Below are 23,692 nucleotides of genomic sequence, written 5' to 3' on the forward strand. Positions count from 1 at the left end.
CCTTCATTTCCACTGATTGACATTAAGCTTATTTGCATGAATTTGGAATGAAGGGAAGCATTAACTTATTGACAATTTACATATAATTTTAAAAAATATTTTCAATTGTCATTACTTAAAATTTCTTTATAGCAATTTGAGACTGCCATAATAATCTTGGTATTTATCTTCCTACTTCATTTTATATATTTTTGAATATATACACACACCCCATTCATATATCACACATATATGGTATTATCACACACATGCACATATACCAAATCCGGGATCTGAGCACTTTTTCTCAAACATTTGTAATTTTTTATTGAAAATAACTTATCATGCAATGTATTCTGCACAGTTTCCCCTCCCCCATCTCCTATCAGAACCTCCTCACCTCTCCACTCATCCAATACCATGCCACCTTTCTCTCTCTTTAGAAAATGAACAGACCAATAAATAATTTTAAAAAGAATAAGGAAAGCACAGGAAACACACACAAACAAATACACAAAACCAATACTAACAAAAATCAAAACAAAACATAAAAGCACAAAATTGGGAATGATAATATATAAGCAGAAGACCAGAGAGATAAAAAACAAACTGAGAATCCACAGAAATACCACTGAGCTCATATTTTGTTGTTCATCTTCTATTGAGCATGGGGCCTACCTTTACATGCGGCTTATATCTCCAGTGATACTCCAACGAAGAAAATTAAATTTCCTTTGCAAATGGTTTTTAGTTGAGGATAGCTTCTTGGCTAGGGATGGGAGATCATATCCACCTCCCCCTCTCAATGCTGGGATCCCATTTGTCTTGGACCCACGGAGGCCCAGTGCTTGCTGCCAGTCTCTATGAGTTCACACGTGTGTCAGTTGATGTTTTCTTGGTAACTCATCCTCTCTGGCTCCTATAAGCTTTTGCCTCTCTGTCCACATAGTTGCCTGAGCCCTGAGGGGATGAGTTTGATGAAGATATCCCATTTAGGACTGTGTGTTCCAATCTCTCTCTCTCTCTCTCTCTCTCTCTCTCTCTCTCTCTCTCTCTCTCTCTCTCTCTCTCTCTGTCTCTCCACACATCATCCAGCTCTGTATTGGTTTCCATCTACTGCAAGAGGAAGCTTCTCTGACAATGGCTGAGTGAAACACTAACCTATGGGTATAGCAGAACGTTGTTAGAAATCGTGTTATTGCTTTGTATTTGGTTTTCCTTTGAGCCTATGTAATTACAGATTCTTAGCCACCCAAACAGTGCCAGGCATGGGTTCCATCTCATGGAGTGGATCTTGAACCCAGTCAGATAATGATTGGTTACTCTCACAACATTTGTACTATTACCCTAGATTATCATGCAGGCTGATCAACAGTATAGATTATCAGGTGTATGGTTGGGTCGGTGGATACCTTTCTCCTTTGGAAGTGCAGAGTACCTTCCAGTACCATCAACACTGGAAGTGTTAGGGGTGATGGCTCTAATTAGACACCAGCTTAACTTCTCCATGTTCAATGTAGGTATTGTCCTCAACAGTAGGGCTTGTGGAAAGCAACTAGTAGCCTTGGCAGTAATATGAAATGTTTGGATATTTCCATGGGACCCCTTTAGCTGGCAACTTCATAAGATATAGCTAATTCCAGCTCTGGAGATTTCACTTGGTAGAAAAAGATGTCTATTTGCAATTATTGTTGTTTTTTGGCTATTTTGTGGGTCCTTCTTTCCTCTACCCTTCTCTACCCTTTTTCTTCTACTCTTTCAACCCAATAATAGATAGGACAGATAAAAGAGATAGATGGGAAGGGAAAGAGCTCCCTGAATAAAGTCTGGAGTAAGGAAGGAGGAAATGTTTTCATTAGACTACTTCCTGTTGATTAGGGGTTTCTAGTTCCTTGGGCCAAGTTTGATCTTCACCATCAGGACATCTAATTTCTTCTTGTTGTTGTTTTTTTTTGCACACGACTACTTAGCAAACCATGACCAAAAGCAATCAACCAACAACCCGCTCTGCCTCTCAGAATCCTAACATCTTTATATCCTCCAAAAGTCCCCAGAATCTGAAACATCACTTGTTTCTAGTTATTTTGAAATATACTATTAATTGTTGTTGATTATAGTTACAGTATTATGTGTGGAAGACCAGAACAACTTCCTGATATCTAACTGTACTTTGATATCTATTAGGTATCCTATTTCAATACCCCACATCTCTACTTTTCTTATTCCCTCTGGCCATAGTTATGCTCTCTTCTGTGAGATTGATATTTTTAGATCCCACAGATAAAAGCATTTAGTATTTTTCTTCTGTACCTGGATTAGTTTATTCAGCAGCATCATTCCATTCTTGTTGCTACAGATAACACAACTTCATACTTCTCTGGTTGAGTAGTATCCAATGCATCTATCTATCTACCTATCTATCTATCTATCTATCTATCTATCTATCTATCTATCTATCATCTATTATACTTCTTAATTTTTTATCATTCAGTGAGTACCTTGGTTTATTACATATTGGTTATTGCAAATAGTGCTGAACTAAGTTATTTTCTGATATAATGGTTTTGTTTCTTTGAGATATTTACACAGTAGTAAATGGTTTCCATGTGGTAGTTCTATTTTTAGTTTTTAAGCCACCTCCATACTGTTTTTCATAGCTGGATATACCAATTTACATTTTCATTAACAGTGTGCATGTGTTTTGTATCTTTGCCAAACTTGCAATCTATTCTTACTGAGTGGGGTAATAGCTCTCTCTATTTGGTTGCCTTTTCCAGGGTGACATGATGCTGATAACATTTTCACATACTTTTTGACTACTCGTACATCTTTTTATTTGTCCTATGTCCTCTTCTTTAATAAGGCAGAGTCTTAGACCATGTACCTTAAATATCTGAGACACAGGGAAGGTGACTTACATGTTAGAGACGTCTCTGGGAACATGTTGAAATGTTTCTCTGACTCTCCCCTAGTCCTCTGACTCAGGTCTCAAATCAGCTTCTTGCCTCTCTGTAATCTGTGCCCAACTATTTTTAATAACCTAGGTTTCACCAAATGTGGAGTAATTGTACAATATTCAAATAGACGATCAGAAGACTTCTGTTCTAACTAGGAAAACTAATGGCAGGTGATTGCAAAAAGAAAATGGCAAGTTGTGTGCATAGTAAGATAAAAAAAACAAAAAACATTAGAAAGCATGGTCCATCATCCATTTTGTGTTTGAAATTATCGATTCAAGATTCCCAGACCCTCCTTAAGAAGAAGGAAGAAAATTTTAAAGCTGTAATTCTCCTCTGGACCAGGAGCATTTGCTACCCAAGACTCTTTTCATATACATGCAAAGTCACGAGGAAGGGCGTGGGCATTAACAGAGGAAGCATCCACCTGTCCTGATACAATTCAGTCAGGTCCAGAATTGCTCTTTAGCAGTAACTGGGAAGCAGGAAGGTCTGATGCTTTCCCTTTTAGAGGAGATCTGGTCTACCTGGGCATCCTCTTCTAGATCCTTTTCTGCCTCATTACTGCCAAGCTGACAAAAACATCCTCCCCCCTCCCAAGATGGAAAGAAAAGAAAGAACACACCTTCAGTCTGAGGCAGCCTACTTTATCATCAAGATAACCAAAACAAATACTTCCCATTCAAAAATGCATGTAATAAAGAGAACTACCAGTGATAGATATAAATAGATAATTTCCCCTCTCATCAATTTATCCAACTCATGGAGTTCCTCCATCCATGACATGAGGAGGCCATTGGAACACACAGTGAGAGCTTTTAGTTCAGCATATGTGACAGATAAAATCTTAGTGAGTCACGGTGTAATAGTTAATGAAGGAAGGTCTCAGAGTATAGATGATGCTTAAGAAGACCTTAGGATGCCAGTGAAAACTGCCCTATGTTGCCAAGCAACAACTGCCTTATGAAAAGAGGATTCAGACCTAGCAAAAACTCCCCTTTATGCAAACTGTTCTCTTGTGTCCTTGGACACAGAAACTCCCTTTAGAAGTCTACCATATTTTTCCCTTACTGCCACTCTACTATGATGTGGTTGACTCTGGTGGCCTTGCTGTGACCCCTTGTTTACAGGTCACATTGGTTACATGCTGTTTGACTGCTTCTCTGAGCCTGGTACAAAGGCAGTGCTGGGCACGAGTCCAGTTGAAGAGCTTGGCCTTCATCATTATCTTTGAACCAAAGCACAATGTAAGCTTTGTCTCTGTTATTATGCCAGTAGTCTGCTCTAATCCAATTTAACATTCCTGTCCTCCCATTCATTCTCCACAGCTGTCATTCCTCTGCCACTTTCTTACCTACTTCTTTGGGGAGGAAATAGTTTTTTGGCCAATATTTCAGAGGCAGAGCTAGAAATGAACTGGACTGTGAAAGACTTAATATATTTACTATAAAACAGTTGATATTGCTGTGACAAAACATTAACAGTTGATTTAAATTTGGAATCTATGCCTTGGCTTACTTGAAAATCAATGGGTGGGTGATAGAAGATTGGATAGCCAGATATGAAAGAATAATCACACACACACACACACACACACACACACACACACACACATACACACACACACACACCACACACACACACACACACACACACACACACACACACACACACACACACACACTCTAGAATCTCCCCAAAATGAAAGCGGTTCATATTCCTTATCAGAATATGCCACACCTACAGCTACCATGTTGTCTCAGTCAAGCCTCCCAAGTCTTGACACATTGATATGAATAAAACACTCTCTGAAAAGAGCAAATTGTTTCTGTGCAAGAAAGGAAGGATGTCCACTGCATATCTATTAAGGCCAAACACTAAGAACACTGAGTAACTTGGGGATTTGCTTTAAATTCTGGGCAAGAAACATGAGAGAGAGAGTAGAGCTGGCTGTAAAGGAGGTTTGCCCTATGAGATGTGAGGGGCCATAGGTACAGTGGTGGTTTAGATCCAAAGTATTAAGGTGGAGAAAGAAGTGTTCCAGTGCATTTTGTCTTTAGAACTAAACCCTTTGTCTCGGTTCAGTTCAGTTCAGTTCCACTTGTGAACATTAAAACATAAAGGAAGTTGTGACCCAGTATCTAGTCCAAAGCCCTCATCCTCAAACAACTTAAATGCCTTGCCTAACTTCTTAAATGACCCTCATCCTACTCAGTGACAAAGCCAAATGCTGCATGGTTACACTACAGAGTGGGTACATACGATGACATGTGATGTGCTTAGTAAAAGTCTGCCATGTCAGACTAACATTAACTAAATAGAAGAAGCGGTATTACTATGCTTCCGAGACTCTGCTCAAAGCCCGTCAGGTAGTGCTGAGGTGAGGGCGATCGTGTGATTAATGTAGGCTGTTTTAGAAAGTTCCATTTTCCCGCCACTCATAACTCATTGAATCTGAATGTTGAGGTGGCTGGGGTCTGATCTTTCAGAAAGCTTTCAAGGTGGTCCTGACAATAAGCACAAGGGCTAGAAACAACTATTTATGTTCAGTGCTGTTCAAACTTCTTTTCTTGGTCTTTGGATGAGAACATGGGATCATTTCCAAGCGTTTCAGTCCTTCAAGCGTAGGTGTTAGCACAAAAATTTGGGGTGAAGAGAGAGCTACTGAACATATGCTGAGATCCTAGGGGGTTGTAAATATACATCTGTGCCCCGAAGAAAGGGATGGGGAATGGATGGCAAAACTGGGCAGTGGGGTATTCATTGGGAGAAGTGATTAATGATGCCTCGTTTTGTACATACATTTGCATGCCTCCTAATGTAACATATGCAAATCCATCTTTAATGGCATGACTTGTTTGGCAATGTTGAATGCTAACTGTAAATAATTTCTATTTTCTGTAGTGTTTAGGAAACTTCAATATGGCATTTGCTGGCAGATCACTTCTATCTTCTGGATTTAGCAACATATTAAGTAATCATCACAAAAATAAAACCATTTTCACTTACTACTAACAAAAGAACCCTAGACAACAATTTGTGGTTGCCTGTAAAGCAGAATAGGAAAGAGGCAAATAATTTAAATTGTGAAAAAATATAACAGATGGTCTAGTTTCCAGTTTTCTTTTTTTTTTTTTCTGTCTATGGAGTTTTTTGCTAATATGGAGCAACATAGATCACGGAAAGTTTTACCTCCTATTTTAAGATCCTCTTTTCCTTTTTCTGATCATGCCATCAACAGCTAACAAAAGATAAACAGTAAAATGAAGACATCATAATCTACAGTCAGTGCCTGCAAGTGCCGGTCCCTAAATTCTTACTGTCACCCTCAGCTGCCAGGCCAGTATTCCCAACCTATGTGAGAATTCAGAGCTCTTGTTTGACATGCGGGCCATATGCCTCACTTCTAAAGCTTGTGACACAGTACGTGTAGGGGTAGACCAAGAATCTGCATTTGTCACAATCCCATCACCCTCCCAACTAGCCCTTCCCAACTAGTGATTTCAATATTGATAGTTCTCAAGGTATACGTGTAGAAACACTCCCCTAGTTCTATTAGGACCCCGAAAGTCAATGTGCTTCTAGGGTCAGCATTTTGACCTGAGACTTTGTTAGAAATGGAGAATTAAAGAACCCATCCCAGGCCTCCTGTCACTTTGAATCTGCACGTTTTGAAAGGACTGGGCTAATCTTCTTTGTATCTAGCAATCTAAAATACACACACACACACACACACACACACACACACACACACACACACCTACCTGCAATTTTTCTGTCTTAAATACCTGGCACTGCTTAGATGAATGATTTTCACCGTGGGTCCCTAGACATACTAAGTTGGAAACTCTGGGGAGGGTCCCCCACTGTGTGCTTCAGCACATTCCTTTCCAGAGGATTCTGACGCGTGCATTGAAAACTGCTGGCAAAGGCATGTTTCAGCTAGGACATTTAAACAAAGATGACTGGAATACTTCATAGATTCTAATGGAATACCAAGCCAACACCAATAGAGACCCTTGATTCCCACTGCCAGTTCCCCAGACTCAGTCGTCTTATAACATCTCCACTTCCTGCTTCACGATGGGAGAGGTTGTCCTTGCAGCAACCGATGAGAGACTAAGCTCCCAGACTAATGTGGGCAGCTGTGTTGTGTGATGATGTCAACAGATGAGTTTCAGATAAAAGAGTAACTTCATGATCTGAATATTTTGGAGGTTACATACTTTCTGAGAGGAGCACCACAGGAATGGTGTGAGTGAAAACTCCAAGGTTGGATGTTTCTCAGCAGAAAGCCCTTGAGCAGAACTCACAGTGTGGTGTGGTAAAAACAAAAACAAAAACAAAAACAAAAAACAAAACAAACAAACAAAAAAAAAAAACAGGGACAACTGGGACGACGAACAGGTCAGGGTTCACTGAGTATTGTCTGCATTTTACTGTTGCTTTAACTTGCTGATAGATCATTCCAGTCCAATCCCACCATAGACTAGCTCTATGCTAGAGCATTTTGCTCCTTTCTCTGCTCCCCTCCCCGAGTCATCTCTCTGTGGTCTTTGCCCATTGCTCCACACTGTCTGTCTCTTCTTCTTCCTGTGTCTGTTTGTCATACTCTGTCCTTCAGAATCTTTATCCTCCACTTTCATCCAAATATTCTCTTTATTATGTACCTTTATGAAAATTTGAAAATATCCATTTATTTATTTTTAATTTATTTAAAAATTCACTTTACATCCTGCTCACTGCCTCTCCTCTCAGTCACTCCTTCCCACAATCCTTCTCCCCTCCCTCTCCCCTTCTCCTCTGATCAGGTGCCCTCCTCACCCACTTCCTACCCTGACACTTCAAGCCTCTGTGAGACTAGATGCATCAGCCTCTTGCTGAGGCCAGACAAGGCAGCAAGAACATATCCCACAGACAGGCAACGGCTTTTGGGAACACCCCCACCCCCAGTTGCTCAGAACCCACATGAAAACCAAGCTGCACATCTGCTACATATGTGTGTAATGGAGGCTAGGTCTTTGGTTGCTGTTCAGTCTCTGAGAGCCCCAAGAGTCCAGGGTAATTGACTTCCTGTGGAGTTCTTACCTCCCCCCTCCCCTCAACTCTTCCTTAAGAGTGAGTCCCCAAGCTCCATCCACTCTTTGGCTATAGGTGTCCGTATCCGTCTGAGTCAGCTGCTGCATGGAGCTTCTCAGAGGACAGCCATGCTAGACTCCTGTCTGCAAGCAGAACACAGTATTAATAGTGTCAGGAATTGGTGCTTGCCTATGGTTTGGGTCTCAAGCTGGGTTCGGTTGGCTGTTCCCCCAGTCTCTGCTCTATCCCCTGTCCCCGCATTTCTTGTAGACTGGATAAATTTTGGGTCCAAAGTTTTGTGAGTGGGTTAGTGTCCCTATCACTCCACTGGGGTTCCTGCCTGGCTACAGAAAATGGTCTCTTCAGGTTCCATATCTCCAATGCCGTGAGTCATGGCTCCAATCACCCCCATTGATTCTTGGATGTCTTCCCTATCCCAAGTCTCTACCTCAAAATGCCCCACAATGCCCACCAGTTGCAGATGTCCATTCACTCTCATGGTCGTCTGGTCATCTTCCTTAACTCTTCCCACCCCTAATCCTAAACTATACACCCTACTCCCACCCCCATGCCCTCTCCCACCCAGATCCCTCCCTCCATCTGCCTCCTGTGACTATTTAATTCCCCCTCTAAGTGAGACTCAAGCATACTCACTTGGGACTTCCTTTTTGTTTAGCTTTTTGGGGAGTTTAGCTTTTTTGTGGGGTGTTGCATGGGTATCCCATGAATGATCCCATGACATCATGAATTTTGCAGGCAAATGGATGGGACTTGAAAATACCATCCTGAGTGAGGTTAACCAAGACCCAAAAGGACATCCACAATAAGTACTCGCTTATAAGAGGACATTAGCCATCCACAGATCTGTAATGAACAGATCTTGGGGCTGCAGATGGGATAAGCTTCTAATGGACCAAGCAAAGAGGCTGCCATAAATTTTTGTTGGTACTGTTGATTTTCTGATCTCCAAAAGATCAGTGTTATTCCTCTATTCTCCCATAAAAACAATGCTTGTAGGCTGCAGATTACTCTCATGTTGGCTCTCAATTGACCTGGAGTACCAGTATATCAAAATGTCAGCACAAGCATGCAAAGCCTAGCAGATTTGTTGCAATAAGGAAATGCTGTTGGTTAAGAAATCATCATGGGGCTGGAGAGATGGCTCAGTGGTTAAGAGCACCGACCTGCTCTTCCAGAGGTCCTGAGTTCAATTCCCAGCAACCACATGGTGGCTCACAACCATCTGTAATGAGATCCGATAACCTCTTCTGGTGTGTCTGAAGACAGATACAGTGTACTTATATATAATAAATAAATAAATCTTTAAATAAAAAAAGAAAGAAATCATCGCGAATCTGAAGCACAAGGCCAGAGGCGAGCATTTTTAATAATTGTTAATGAAGGAGAGTGAGGTTATGCATGTACTTTAATCTTGTGCCTTGTTAAATTTCTGTTTTAATAATTGGGACTGGTTATTTATACTATGATTCCTGGATCTATCTGGGAACACTTAAAACACAAAATCAGGTTTGTTTTGCTAATTTCATTTGTTGAAATGCATATATCCTTCCCTTCTTTCTTTTAGAATGTTAGTGATGATGTATTCTGGATTAACTTTCTTCTTTGAGTCTTTATTATAGTTTGGTTGAAAAAGATGAACCACTTGAATTTTGAAAATATTTGGCAAATAAGCCCATCAAATAAATTTCACAAAATTTCTTGTTGAGTTATCTTGGATATAATTGTAAAGAGATTGAGGCCGTCGAGAAGACATTTATCTCCTTGGAATTTTAAGTCTTTTCTGAATTATACTAAACAATGGAGTCAGAAGAGGAAAAAACTGCCTCAAATCTAATTATCAAAAAGCAATTTATCTTGTATGAGCATCTCAGCCATCATATCCCCGAAGCCACTTCCCCAGTTCCCTCCTGTCTGAGATATGGATTTTTGTGTGTATTATCTTTTGGGAAAACCTCTTAGCATATGGTGTTAGTAATGCAGATTTACCAATTTTATGTCATTTCTTAACAATATGCTTGCCTGCAGCAGAGTTAGTGGAATGGTAGAAGTTTGGTCTGGTTTTATTGTGTGTGAGTCCTTTCCTGTCTGCAGCTACTCAAGTGCCACAGAGCTGTTTATGTGACAGAGTTGGGGGCTTTCATTGGCCTCAGCTTCCACTCTTGCAGAGAGCTTTCCAATTGTAGGCACTCAGAATAAGTGGTATCATTAGTGGGTATAAAATGTCCTAATCGTATAGGAGGAATTTTGAGCTTCAGTATTCCATGAAGAGGGGCTAATGTAGGAGCTCAGGTGTCCAATGACACTTGGATCCACTAGTAATGCTGACAGGTGACCCTGGCTAAACCACTTGACCTTAGTCATCTTTACAATTAGGTAAACACATTTATTTTACCTCTGTCTCGATGCTGCAGGTCGCTGGGGCAATATTTGCCTGGCACATTGATGTCTTATTAGCAGCATTGTTTTAGGGACGGTTTCGCAGGAGAGTATTTCACATAAGCATTCCCACATCTAAGATCCTGTGTAATTGCATGTGTCATAGAAGACATCGTTGGCAGAATAATTATTTTGTTTCTCTTTTTTTGAAAGGTGGAAATGGTCTGGCTCTTTAGAAATTTGATCTTTTGCAACTAAAGTTACAATTGCATATATAATTTAATCAGTTAGTATTTCATAGCTTAGGCTCACGTTATTTTCCTCATCAAATGATGACTCGTCAAGGCAAAACACAGTACTCAGTCTGAGTTTCTCCTATGCTGTCACTGTTGGATACTATTGGATTTCCATATTGGATTTACGTATTAGAAGAGCTTCTTCCATAGGACATATAGGGTGAAGGACACAGTCTATATTGGTGCCATCAAACCCTGAAATGTGGCTAGTGCAAATGAAAAACATCATTTTAAACTTTGTTTCATCCTATTCACTTACATTTAAAAATAATCAGATGGTATGATGGTTCGTGCCTATATTCCTACTACTTGGGAGGCTGGGGCAGGAAGATTGCCACAATATGGGCTAGCCTGAGCTACAGAGTTAGACTATGTCTCAAGAAACAAACAACTAAACCCAGTAAAACAAATGATAATTAAAATGTAAATAACCATATGTCTTAATTGATGGTAAAATTAATGTTCGTAGAATTATTAATGATCATCTAACTACCCAGGGATATTTAAAGCAACACTGTTTTAGATCCAGAGTCTTAGGCTGAGTCTTGTTGGATAGAGAAGGAGAAGAGGAAAAGAGAAGGGAAGATATACTTGGGTGAGGGAATCAGAGAGCAACGAACTAGAAGCCAGAAGAGCCTGGTGCTGTTACTGGGCAGTTAGACAGTCCTCTGTGTGAACTGAAAGTCCCTGTGGCAGGCAAAGAGGTAAGAACAGGCTCAGGGAGGTTAAGCAATGTTTCCAATCTTGCACGGCGAACAAGCCGCAAGCCAGGCTTTGGAACTTTGGAAGATAGCTTTCTTTCAGACGCCATGTTTCCCAGTATCTCCACTTCACAAAGATGGTTATGATGTTGGATTTGACCATGATGGTCTCTAAATTGAGAGCTGAAAAAGTACATCATCGAAAAGTGCTAGAATTGCATAAGAAACTCTACGAGCGCCTAGCAGTGCCTGGCTTGTAATAACAGCTCAGTCTGTTTTGGCCCAAGCTTATTATGTCAGATCTAGACTAGAGAAACAACAGGGTGGGCCTTAATCAATCAACCCAGCTTCTTTAAATGAGGGACTGCCATGCCGAAACTCTTTGCGGAGGACAAGGGGGCGGGGCAAATGGAGCAAGGCTGGAATCTAGAAACCTCCGAGAAGCACTTGTACTCTTGACCAGATCTAGGAGCTCTCACATAAACAGATAGAAACGTGACTTTCTTTTCCTCTAAGAAACAGAAGCAATGCAGGCTGCCTTAGATAGGAGAAGACTGTCCTGCAAGCAGCTAGGACGAGATCTCAAAGGCCATCCTCACAGTGGCAAACTCCCTCCAGCAAATCCACACCTCCCAACAGTGCCAGGGATCTTCAAACCACCACACAGACCGATCAGGGTCTGTTTTTAAATCTCAGAACGAGACCGGGAAGCAAATTTAATCTTCCGAAATATGCATTAAGGGGATGATTGGTGTTCGTATGTTGGTATACAGCGTTCCAGTTTTCCCTGTTTTCATCCTTGCCAACTCATTCTTTGTATGTGTAGCAGGGACCTAGAGAGCCTTCATACTTTGGGGTTGTTACTCTTTGGCACTTACATAGTTACGTTGTTGTCAAAATCAGCATGGCTTTATCTTCAACCCCTCCCCAAGGTCTTAGTCCCAGCTCGCGGTAACCACCCATCTACGTCTCTGTTGTAGGGTTTAGAAGGGGTCCAGCAATATTTCTTTCTACCACCACCAACAGGCTTCTGTTGTTCCACACCAACTGGTACCTTACCTGTGCTTTAAACTACTGTTACGAGTATGTAGCTATATGAAAGTCTAGTTTTAACTAGCATTACCCTAAAAACTAATGTTGTTGATACCTCCTTTTATCTTCCATCAGAGGACATTTTACTTATTTTCTACTCATCTGCATTTCTCTTGTCTACTGTTGTGTTTGCTAAGACCTGCAGTAGAACGCTAAGTGGAGTGGCAAGAGCAAACATCCTCATCACAGTCTTGCTTAGAAGGAGAAAAAAGTCTGTTCTTTTAGCATTTAATACGATGCTAGCTGAAGGTCTCGTGTAGGTGCTCTTTGTTGCCTGGAGACTTTGTATTTATTTATTCATCTATTCATTACTGAAAACATTGTGAGTAAGTATTGAGATGATCATGTGTATCAGTGGATTTCCCAGTATTCAGCCTTGTATTCCTAGGGTAAATCTTTGCCATGCTGTGCTATCTTCTTATATGTGTTGTATTTGATTTGTTTGTGTAGTTAAAGAAAATAATACAGTATTCTATATATACAGAGTATTTTTGAAAACTCATTTTCTTAAATCTAGAAGAAATAGATGTTTATAATAAAAGCTCGTGAGGCTGGGAAGATGGCTGAGTGGTTAAGGGCACTTGATGTTCTTCCTAAGCTTATAAACACCTCCTGTATTGGGCAACTCACAACCACCTGAAACTCTAGTTCTAGGATATTTAATAAACTCATCTGACCCTCATAGGGACACACACACACACACACACACACACACACACACACACACACACTTTAGCATATTTGCCTCTCTCTTTTCTATGTTTCGTTTGCAGTAGGAGTAGACAGTTATTACGTGTATTTTATTTCAAGTTCACTAGATTCAAAATCTGGGCTGAGAGAGGAGAAATTTCCAGCCCACACAAAACAGCTCCTCTAATTAGCTGATAAACCCTGAAAAAATCATTTGCATCTTTAGCAGAATATAAAGGGGAAACTACTCTATGTTTAAAGGCCATTATCAAGAATAGAGAGAAAGGAGGTCTCTAGAATTCAGGTACTGGGGTCCTGAGAGTTTCTAATGCTGTGTCTCATAATAGTCTTAAACCTACAACACAGAGCTTAGGCATTTTTAAAGAATGCTCTTTCATTAGCAAAGAATGTCTGGCAATAGAGAGAGCATCAGCAATTTTTTGTTAAGTTTTATTGTCTGTAATGTTTTAATTTTGTGATGTGTCTTCCCTAAATAAGTGAGCCTTTTCATTTTTAATAATGCCTTTTCATTTTTTAATAAAAATAAAGATGATAACCAGAAACATGAATAGTTTCTAGGTACCCACTTCAGACTTATTTTTAGAAATTTATAAAAGTCTGGACCCTCCCCCCACTCCCGCCCCCTCCCCCTCCCCCCCAGTTTTGCTTTTGGAGAGTCCAGCTGGTTACTTTTCACATCTTCATGAAGGCGCGCTCTGTTTTATATGTGGGACAGAGCTCAAGATAATGGCCAGTCTTACCCCAGGCCTCATGGCTACTAAACATTTTTTTCAGGGACTTTGTTTGCTCATTTGTTTGGGTTTTTATCGGGACAGAGCGGTGGGGAATGGGGGGAGGAGTGAAAGGGGAAAGGGGGAGGGGGCGGGAGCTCCTCCATTCCCTGCCTTGAGTTAATATGATTCTAGGTCTCTCAAACATTTGTATGAGAGGATGAACTTGGATGTTTGCGTTGTTTCCCCTGTTTTATACTCTCCTCGCATAGACCACAGCTGAGAGTTTTAGAGAAAAGGCGCTTTGGGCAAGTGCAAAGTGGTATTGTCGTGTTGCTACTGGAGCTGACTGTGAGAGCCAAGAAAATAGGACAGAGTAAAAAGGAAGTAAAATAAGTCCCAATGAAACCTTCCCCCTCAGAGGAAGGAAAGCAAACACTGAAATATTGCTTTTTCCTGGCTGCTTATTAAAGGGGAAATGTGCCTACTGTGCTGGAAGAGTCTTTTATTCATCGTTCGGTTGATGTGAAGCGTCCAGCCTGAGGTTTGTTTCTGTATGCACATGGGCTCATTCTGTTACTCACAGTGAACTCCACTGATGGGGTAGAGCCGTTTCCACATCTCTCCGACTAGAAACGATGTTGGTTTGCTTTAATTGGTCAATAATTTGAACCAGAGTCAATTCTCCGTACAATCGAGATGTTTCCTGCCACATCAGTCTATATTTGTGAAATAACTAAGGTTGTTGTTTGCAGGATGGCCTTGTTTTATTTGAATAATGGACGGACCCATTTAAAAGAAAGTGCTTCTTGAGCATTTTGTGGAACTTAACGTAGTTTTGTTACTTTTAGAGTTTATGTCAAAGGTACTGTAAATTAATCAACTAATATAAAACCTTCAAGTTTCGGATTGTATAGAATTGTAATGATATATTATGCAAGGCAATACCCCAACATTCTATTTTCATAAGTCCAAGGTCATCGGTCTAAATTACAATTATACAGTTTCTGTTATTATTACTAGTGATTGGTATAATTTGACTAATTATTGCCAAAACAATGGAAGCTGGCTCCAACTCAAGCTGCAACAAATGGTTTTCTATTCGAGACGAACAAGGAAACAGTGGGTTTTTTTTTTCTCTTGTCATTCACTGAGGCACTGTGATTAATCATAAATATTGTACGGGGGGAGCAGGCATATAGAGAGCTTTCTTTATTTTCCAAGATCTTCTTTCTTGGTTGGAATAGAAGGCAACCCTCCAGAGAGAAATAGATGGCTGTGTTTAGAGAAGCATCACTTTGACTGACTAATTGGAAGGATGGTAGAAGAAAATCCCACAGGAAATGGCCTGGAGCCTGTGACTTTTAGAGTCAATGCTTTTCTTAGGCAGAGCAAACATTCTTTTTAATGGCATAAAAATCCACTTAAATTGAAAGTGACATCTGCCAAACCTTCTAATCTGACCACAGGTTCAGGAGTAACCATTATCCAATAAGGAAATAATAAAATGTTTTATGAAATATAGGATGGACTTGTAGACAGTAAGAATGTGATTATTAATGGGGGTGATTTTGAAAAGACACTTGTAGTTTTAGGAATTTTAGACATCACATGGTTTATTAAAATCTTTTTAGCCTTCCCAGGGTTTCCCAGCAACTTCTTTGACTGTTTTGACCTTAAGCTTCAAATAAATTGAAAGTAAGAGAACTTGGTCCTTGTTAATGTGCCAAGGCATGAGATATGTATGGGAGAAGATAATAAAAAACCCCAGTGCTCAGTAGGGAGCTTAGGAGAACAAGTGTCCTCTAGCTGGCTGTGGTTAAGATACTTGGATTTGCACGAGTTTCTGGGAGTCCTTCCCTCTCCACTGGGACTCAAACCCCTTGATCCTCAAACAGGAGAGATGAGGGTTCACTGCTAACAAGTTCGTTCTGGGCCAAGCTTTCCAGGTTCAGATGGTGATGTTTCCTGCAGGCACAGCAAGGCAGTGATGTGAATACAAATTCTGTCTTATGGGCACTTCACGTAAAGTCTAAGCAGAGCTTTCCCATTCTCCTCAACTCCTAACATTAAGACTTGGAATCTGTTCATGGAAACCATAACAGGGGAGAAGAGATGGTTCTGTGGCTCAAGTGTTTGCCATGGAAGCAGGAGGCTCAGAGTTCAGATCCCCAGGACCACACGGAATGGGATGCGGTAGCTTGTATTTCTAATCCTTGAGCGCTGATGACAAGATAGGAAGCAGAGATAGGTGAGTGGATCCCTACAACTCGTGGTCCAGCTAGCTTAGCAAATACAGTGATGGACAGCGGGAAGCCCTGCCTCAAGCAAAGGAGGACCAGTAAAGAGGGGACTGCAGGTCCACAGTCACGTGCACACAGGTCTTAGAAAGGAACCACAACCCCATGCCGCTGAGCTTTGCTTTCATAGAGCTAAGGAAAGTCCCACTGAAAAGAACAGGTTGGATGCTCCATATCTTTTGAGAGTAGCATTAACAGCATGTCACCTGAAGTGCCGAGTGAAGTAGATTGTCTTTAATACAGTACAGTGTATCACAAATTCAGTGTTCCTTGTTCAAACCTCTTTTAAACGTTTTATATTGCTGGCTGTAGAGATGACCACCTCATTTCTTGACAGCTAATGGCAACTCAGCAGGAACTAGGATCACCACTACAGAGTCACCTTGGGAAAATAGAAAAGGAGTTATAGTTATAAATATCACACACACACACACACACACACACACACACACACACACACACACACACACACACACACACCATACTCTATAAACATGTTTGAAATGGAATACAGATGCCTGGGTAAAATTCTGATTCCACCAGTATCAGCCGTGTTGATAAGTTGATAAGTTGTTTAACTTTGAAGAGCTTCATTTTCTTTAACTGAAAAACAAAATATATGACTACAATTGCTTCAAAGAATTGCTGTGTGAATACATAGAAACAAATAAAATTAAATGTATCTTACGGTTACAAAATAGATACATTCCACCAAAATCTCTCTCTCTCTTTCTCTCTCTCTCTTTCTCTCTCTCTCTCTCTCTCTCTCTCTTTCTCTCTCTCTCGTGTGTGCGTGTGTGTGTGTGTGTGTGTGTGTGTGTGAGAGAGAGAGAGAGAGAGAAAGAAAGAGAGGAGAGAAAGCACATGTTAGTATGCACATTAGTAGCATTAGTAGGATTTCCTGAAATTGTAATTACTCCCAAATTTGTTTACATGGCCCAAAGACTCGGAAATTAGATTAGTAAATTCAAAAACTTCAGGCCAAGTTGCATTTCAATAATTCTGAAAGTCATTATTTTAGAAGCCTGAAGTCTATTCATCTTCTCTTTGTCTTGGTGGAGAAAGCTGTCTCTTCACCAGCCCCTTTCAAGCTCCAAGTCAGAGGAAGAGGAGAACAGGAAGCCACAGATGCCTTAGTTAGCACCGATCTTGCCTGGTCCCCATTCATGGCCCAGTTTCACATCTGAGTTCATGTTTTGAGTTGGGTATGGATTACAAGTTATGAGCCGAAATTCTTTTTTATAAGTCAGAAAATAAAGTTCAGTTCTTGACTTTCTAGGTCATAGAATTCTCAGATGCTATTAAAGATTAGCAGAGAGTATTTTAAAAATTGTACTCTTGACCTAAAAAGCAATCCTTTCATTTTAACTTTTGAGCTTCTCTTCTAAGTACACAGACTGTAACAGTACTCTGTTGTTTAGTGGAAACCATCTTATATGTCTCTGATGCCGTGAAATCATAAACTGAAGAAGTCAAAGTCAATTTATGAGCCCTCCAAATCCTGTGAAGGAAATAGCGAGGAAGTGCTTAGAAAAAGTGTATTTATCTCTATGAAATATGAAAAATAACTTCAGTGTGCTTCCCTAAGTGACTCTGTATGCTGGATACGCTGTGAGATTATGACTACATCGAGTTTACTTCATACAGCGCTTTGGGGAGGTGGCATCATTGAAAGATTTGAAGATAAACTAGCATCAACTGAGTCAACAAGTTCCTTTTTAAATAAGTTCTGTTAAATCACACGGCAAAGTATGGAGAAAATATTGCTTTCTATCTAAATGTGGGATCCGTGTCTCCCTGAGCTTTACTGTAAGTAGTGCGGGGTAGCTCAGCGTGGTTCATAGCTGAGTGAGTGGCTCCCTTAGTTTCTGATGATTCAGATTCCCCACTGTCATATGCCTTTTCCTCATCTCCTTCTTCAACCACATTCTCCTGTCAGACTGTTGTATTTGAAGAAGCACAGCCATGCCTCCTAGGGAGGTGTCACCGAGCCACAGAAAGAGGAGTTGTTCGAGGGGAGTGAATGCGTGACTCTCGGAAAACGCAGTCGTACACATCGTGATTGTCCTCACTGTGTTAGAACCCTGCATCTCTTCTTCCAACAGTCTTCCTTCTCTTTTGTAACCGTGATTCCGGTGTGACTCAGTTCACTTATTAAGTTCGTCTCCGTGGACACCGGCCATCCAATACGCCACACTGTGGGCATTTATCCAATTCGTAAATCAGCAATTATTAAACCATTTTTTAAATATCTAGGGGCATGTTAATATAAGCAAAGGGCTATCTTTAGTCCTCTAAAAGCTGGCTCAAAATAGCCTTGGATTTCAAGATGCCATTGAAAATAGAATGAATGATTGGACAATAACCTGATTTGTGAGATTTAATATACTATATACCAGAAGTGCTCCTAGGCAGAGACACAATTACCTGATTGAAGGATCTGGTTGCTAAGCAAACAACTGGATTGCCTCGATTATATAACTCAAGCTATAGCTGCTTCCACCTTTGGGTACCTCTTCCCTTCTTCCAGACCCATGATATTTTGCTGTTATTGGTTAATACAGAAACTCAATCCTGTTGCGTATATCTTCCCACCAAAATGTTTAGACTCTGTGGATTCTTATTTTTCAAAAATGGCCTTATCCTGTCAAATAAAATCATAGGTCTGGGATTTTAGAAACTCTTCATATTATATTAAGTACAAAGCGACAAAAGATGGGTAAAATTTAAAGGGCTTCTGTGTGTTTCCTAAATTGTTAGCAACAGTGTTACCTAGAGCCCTGCTTATTTCTCCAGTGTTTTATTTCCAGAGCTTCTCAAAGACCTGACCCTTACCTTAGAATGAAGTGTGTGAGAATGTAAGGAATGCTACTTTGAGAACTGTCAATTGGAGATAAGGTCTGCTGCACCATTCCTCAACCTGTGAACTGAGGTGGCTTATGTTAATCACTGAGGTAGAGATTTATGTCACCACTGGTGTCACATGTCTGTAATCCCAATGCTAGGCAAGCTGAGGCAAGAGTATGCTGAATTTAAAGCTAGCCTAGGCTATGTAGTGATGCCTCCTTTTTTATAAGGAAGATCTTTAGACCCCCTCCCCTGGCTTAATAAATCCTGAACTTTAAGGATGGACATTGAATTGTACATGGTAAACAGCTTTCTGGGGTGGTTTTTATACACATTAAGGTCTCTATCTCTAGGCCAGTGATATGTTTTACTAGGACGTTATTTACTATCTTAAGTTGGCATAAACATCATCTAGTCCCGTTTGAGGAAGACATATGCTTTGCAGTAGATTCTGAGGCATTCCTGAGGAGTCATGTAGCAGGAGGGAAGAACACTGGATCTGACTCCTATGCAGGCACCACCGCCTGTCAGGTAGACCTAAGCAAGTTACAGGACACACCGGGCTCCAGATTTCCTTTTGAGAAATCGTGATAATGCTACGTGTGCAGAGAGACACTCGATATAAAACCCCTGGCCAGCACCGGGCCTGGCACGTTAAAGGACGCAGAGCTAGGAATTACTGTCCTTGCCTGCGCCCACGTCACTATTGTTTCCGTTTCTCTCCTTTCGCCTTGTAAAGTGGGAATACACTGAATTCTACGTTGCCTCAGACCCAACTGCCCATTGTGACTTTTCCCTGTCCTTTGCTCTTCCTGCTTTCTTCTCTGACCTCGTGCCTCTTACCTCCCGGCCATTTCACTGTTCATTAGTCTCCTTAAGTAGGAGGAGGAGAGGAAAATCTGAAATGCATTTCAAAACATCCATTCTTCTCACATTATTACTTCTAGAAAAAGGTTAGTTTAAAGGAAAGGCTGAGTCACTGGCCAAAACATTTACTGAGTTTTCTGAGAGTTTAATCTATCTTTTAAAAGACAGCTTCTGTCCCAGCTCTGTGTAATGAGCACGCCGTGGTGGCTCACTTGAAGGACCCTCGCTTTAAAACAGAGCTTTTAATGAAATTGCATGTGAGAAAGAGATATTTTAAATCATGTTTCCTTCCCTATATTAGGGAAACCAAGAAGATCCAGTTTAAAGGAACTCAAGATCTCAGGGAGAACGGTGTGTGAATAGTTCAGATCCATTTCCCTGGTCACGCCCTTCAGCTTGGATTATGGGTTCTGGCTCGGCAGGAGTAGACCGTATGTGGGCAGATTCCTGGAAATCAGTGTTCCTGCGTTTGGCCTCTAACCTAATGAGAAGGTATCCACGCTGAGCCTGCACACACCCCAGCCTTGACGTTGTCGGGATGCCTCCAGATTGGGATTTTCTTTATTAAAAGCTTGGCTTCTAGGAGATTGACACTGGGGATCTGATGATTGGAATTAAAGAGAACCTCGACTACAGCTACAAGAAAAGCTGTCTCCAGTGGAAACAAAGCACAGCATCACACCCAGCTGAGTGCGGCCAGGGGAAATCTGTGTCTTAAGCACTCGGGTGTGGAGCACACGCTGGCACATGCTGGTGGGGCATGTGGCTGGGGGCCGCGGAACCTTCTTTCAGGCTTCATTTCTTTTCCCCAGACCTGGCTTCTGTCAGGGTGCTAGGCCCTGTCCCTCCAGTGGACTGGAGAGCTGGCTGAGATGCCTAGTGAGGTCAGTGGAATGGGATGATGGGATGGCGGCAAAGAGGCGTGGTTAATAACCCTTTGTCGGATACATGTGAATTAAAGATCAGGATTGAAATACGTTTGTTGGAAGGAAGAGGAGGAGAAAAATGAAGAGAAATCACAAGATAGTGTTAGCCTGTTTGAACAGGCCTGATGGGTGGAAGGGTGCTCTTCGCAGAACAAACATGGCCTGCTTTCTGCATTGGGGGACTGAACCCGGAGCTTATGTATCCTAAGCAAGTGCTCTAACACCGAGCTGGGTCACAGTCCCTCTTCATTATGAAATCAAGGACACTAAGATTTTTCTTTTTAATTAAAGGCGTATAGGATTGTTGCTACTAGATCCCCTTGACCAGGTTTCAGGGTCTACACTTGATAATACCAATGCTGATAACTGATTGGATTGGAGAAATAATTATACAAATGATTGTAAATATAAAAAACGAGACTCACCGCTGATACAGTGCTTGCACCACATGGGTTTGCTTCTCCAGTGTGTGTAAATTAGTGGGTATAAGCACTGTGACGCTTAGGAGAACACGAGGGAACATACGGAGGGCACTCATCCATAGGAGTATGATCTCGGGAAGAAATCCTAAGGGCAACAGAGTAGCCTGCTTTCTCTAAACAAACATTGCCCATGCTCTGGCGCGCGTGCGCGCGCGCGCGCGCACACACACACACACACACACACACACACACACACACACCACACACACACCACACACACACACACACACACCACACAGAGACACACACCCATGCATGAAGCCTACTCAAATCATTTTGTGATGACCTTGTTCCTCGAGTGGGTTACTAGGCATAATTTCTACTTTACTGTCTTATGGAGACCATCGTTTGCTGAGAAGCTGCCAAAACCACAAATGCAAATGACATGAATCTTTAGAAACTTCCCTTTGAGTAAAGAGAGTGGCGCCATGCCAGCAAAGGTGAAATAGAAGGCATATTTTTCCAAGAAGCCCTGACTACTCCTACATTTTATGCATCTGCTTACTATATGACCTCTATTATATCATGTCTGCTTCTTGCTCCTGGACTGCCTTCTTTAAGTGCAGGGAAGGCAAACTAGAGTGAATATAAACTGTAGTTTCCCTGTGTGTGTCCTCCTTGGAAAGACGTGGGCAGTGTGGGTTGGCAGACCTGGAAGGTTTAGACTCCAGCTCTGTTAGCAACCTCTTGCTGGACCTTGGAAAACTGTGTAAAATCAGAGGTCTTCTCCTCCATAAATGAGAGAAGACTTCTCAGGGATGTACCGAGTGCCACATACAGTATTACACATGAAAATGTTTCGTGGGATAACATGGCTTATAAACAATGTGCACCTATAAACTTTCCCCATTTAATGCACACTCAGCGTCCTACACAATACAGCCAGCCTGAACACCTGCTCATCTCCAGGACTGGAGTCTCGGGTCAGCTCCCTGGATCTCTCCTATACTATACCAACTACGCAAGCTGGTATGCTCTCTACATTGTAGTGAGCACACACACGTACATATGCACATATACACACACACACACACACACACACACACACCTTTCATTCTGCTCACTTCTTAGTTTTTGGCAGCCTGTGGAATAATGCCTAAACTCCGGTTGAAGCATGCAAACCTTGCTCGGGCTGCTGTCGGTTATTGACTCATTTTTCTTTAACTCTACATGTCTTTCCATAACTCCATGGCCATATAAGTGTGTGTGTGTGTGTGCCTAAAATACCCTTCCTCTCTGCACCAATTAAATATTCCTTATTTCTTCTTTCAAGCTAAATCCGAAATGCTATCTCCTTTGAAAAGCATCCCTGCATTGCCAAGAGCTAACTGGGTCACCCGCTTTTAGATCTTTCCAGCTTCCACAGTTCTCTGTAATTCTATCAGAGCAGCAACATGTGCTCGGTGAACTACAAACACGTCCAGTAACGCAAGCTTCTGAATTCGTGAGATTGAACCAGTACTTACTGTGTATTAATCTTGTGGGGCTTTTTGTTCGGAGCATGAAGATAATATTTACAGAACCTACCAGGCCTGGTAGTTTTAGGTACTGGCTGAGATAATCTTGGTACAGACTATGAGGCAATATATAGCTCAGTAACTGTGGTCACAAGGCAATAGTACGTCTGCTGTCCTTCAGGAGTTCCGTTGCAGTCGGTCACTGTTGGACCGCGTCTGTAGTGTCTAACCCCAAGCCCCGAGCTTCATAGTTACTAAGTTACATTGACTGGAAGGAGAGACACATAAACCTTCATCTTTATTAACAAAGAAAAATGTTGAACTGTCCTTTCTGTTAACTTTTAGTTCGATCTTCAGCTTTGAAACCACAAAATGCCCGTGTTGCCGAGTCCCATGTAGCCCACGAGGTCCTGAGTCCACTAGTAACAAAACAATGGTGCGGTCTACTTACACCCGAAGTTCAGAGTTTAGAAACTGCATCAGGTCTCACGGTGAGGCCTTGCTTCACCAGCTCTTTTCTTTCCTCCTGAAAGTGAGCTTTGGCAGTGTGGACCAAGATTCGGGATCCCGTTCTAGATCAGGTATTGGCAAGTCAGTGGAGCCAGTCAACATGAAAGACGAAGGCTGAGTGCGGGCTGCGTGGACGTTCTCCTAAATCGTCTCCGGGAGCGTCTGGCATGCGGGAGATGCCCAACAAATGTCATCTCATTTCTCATCCAAACTTATTTACCACACTGTTTTATTCAGATTTGCTTGTTTACATATGTGTCTACCCTTCCGCAGTGTGCACGCGCACAGAGCAGGCCTGTGCCACCTCAGCTTCGCTTCCTAACACTCGGTCTACTGCTTGACACAGAATGTAAATGGGTTCATTCAGAATGTAAAAGCAGT

This window comes from Rattus rattus, chromosome 7 (assembly GCF_011064425.1).
Source record: "Rattus rattus isolate New Zealand chromosome 7, Rrattus_CSIRO_v1, whole genome shotgun sequence".
Taxonomy (NCBI): Eukaryota; Metazoa; Chordata; class Mammalia; order Rodentia; family Muridae; genus Rattus; species Rattus rattus.